Genomic DNA, 1,361 nt, shown 5'->3' with positions numbered 1-1,361 from the left:
TTCTACTCCAATTTTCGGATATAAATTAAATTGCTTTAAACCAAGTCTATGGTGTCCTGTTAGGGAGGCAAGGGAAGGGCCATACTTGTTTCCTGTTTGACTAAAGCCTTCTCCAGGAGGTGATTGGGAACTGCTGTATATTCTTCTGTGAATAAGGATTCACAAAGATGTGTGTCTTCTTCATCTCCGGATCCACCATGGATCACAGACTTTTCACATAAGCTGCTTGCTTGGGCACGGCACAAATCAGTCTGACCGCTCAGTTCATTGTGAACATATGCAAATTCTGTTTGACATTTAGGACATAAATCAAATGTGCTTTACTTTGTGGAAATGTTTGTGAGCCTGGCCATTTTAATCCAGTTTTATGTTTTGCACGCATGCCACAGACACAAAATGCACATCAACTGTGTTTGATCAAAATCTATTCAACACTTATAAGCACACATTCACCTGATATGTGACTGACTCTTTACCAGCCCTATTTATAACCCACGACCCACTAAAAAGAAGGATGCGTCCACCATACTGGTGAGCGCATCCTTGGCCTTTAACATTGTGGGCAGTGCTGCTGGTTGCAGCGCCGTCCGCAATGTAAAAGGTGCTTGCACCGCATTTCACTGCACCACGTGGCAGGCACCACGAGGTGCCTGTCACTTGGTGCAGGGAAATGCAGGGGGGTACCATGTGTATCCCCCAGTCAAGCGACACCCCCCCAAGGGGGGCCCGCAACGATTCCCCAAACCCAAACCCAATCTCTGCCGGCCCGACGGTGGCGATCCTCCCACTATCGTAATGAGCCCCTAAGTCTTCTGTGAATTTTCCTTAATCAATCCAGGGTAACACCTGGCCTCTGTGTGCTTTAGTTGATAGAACATAGTCATAAGTAAGATCACAACTGATCTGAATAGTTTGCTACGCAACAAATAAAATAGCATATATCAGCTTTCCATCTACTTCAAAAGTCTCAAGAACTGGTTTGACGTTAAATTTCTTTTATGATGTCCGCACTAGCTTTCCAGGAGTTTCCAGTAAGGGGTGACATGAGCATGGACTGTTTGTGGCATCCATGCAATACCGTTCCTTTCAATAATCGGTAAAAAAACATAAGCTGTTCGTTTTTTTTTTTGGCAGCTCATTCATCTTTATTCCTTCTGTTGCAGATATTAGCTCCCCATGAAAATCACAGACCACCTCTAAATTTTGAAATATGCGTAATGCAACGGCCTTCCTTCTTCGTCAACAACAGAGACTCCACTCCACCGTTGGTGACTCAGACATGAGTTAATTTGTTTATCACCAGTTGGAGATGTGCTTTCTGTCATCGGTTTCCAATTCTGGATTAGCTCTGCAACTTCTGG

General features: G+C 44.2%; 1 long non-coding RNA gene across 1 annotated transcript in view; it reads right to left on the bottom strand.

Annotated features, from left to right (window-relative positions):
- Window positions 1-332: 332 nt before the first annotated feature.
- Window positions 333-1,361, bottom strand: part of LOC146772561 (uncharacterized) — a 9,022-nt gene continuing 7,993 nt past the window's right edge. The window contains exon 3 of the long non-coding RNA XR_014972368.1: window positions 333-1,361. This exon is cut by the window's right edge and continues 74 nt beyond it. This is a non-coding gene — a long non-coding RNA (uncharacterized LOC146772561).

Source organism: Triturus cristatus, chromosome 12 (genome assembly GCF_964204655.1).
Source record: "Triturus cristatus chromosome 12, aTriCri1.1, whole genome shotgun sequence".
Classification (NCBI taxonomy): Eukaryota; Metazoa; Chordata; class Amphibia; order Caudata; family Salamandridae; genus Triturus; species Triturus cristatus.
This window is presented reverse-complemented; position numbering and strand designations above follow the sequence as displayed.